Source organism: Rhagoletis zephyria, unplaced genomic scaffold, assembly GCF_001687245.7.
Source record: "Rhagoletis zephyria isolate East Lansing unplaced genomic scaffold, Rhagoletis_zephyria_1.1 Rzeph_scaffold_01847, whole genome shotgun sequence".
In the NCBI taxonomy this organism is placed as follows: Eukaryota; Metazoa; Arthropoda; class Insecta; order Diptera; family Tephritidae; genus Rhagoletis; species Rhagoletis zephyria.
In genome coordinates, this window is record NW_016158931.1 from 98,135 (window position 1) to 98,568 (window position 434).

Below are 434 nucleotides of genomic sequence, written 5' to 3' on the forward strand. Positions count from 1 at the left end.
AATCGAATTAACTAACTAATTAAAACATCAATCGATTAATGCCAACATTGATTTCACATGCATATCACTATACCAAGTTTCAGTTCTCTCCCACAAATACTTCCAGAGATATGTATGTAATATGAAAATTCAATTTGTATGGGGGGCCTTGAGTTATCGGACTTACTTTCAGCTAAGACCATCTTCCGAAATCCGTAGTAAGTGTACTAAATTTCGTTCTGATCGGAAAACCGGTTAAGGAAGTAGCCTATTTTTCAATCCAGGTCATAAACCACTTTGAGCAAAATTTCATTTTAAACAGGTGGCAATTCTTAAAAAAGTGCCTATTTTCCAGTCTAGGTCATAAGCTATCTGTGTGCAAACTTTAATGCAAATCAGTTCAGTCATTTCCACGTATTAATTTAATTAAACTTTCCTAATACGTGATAACTCTT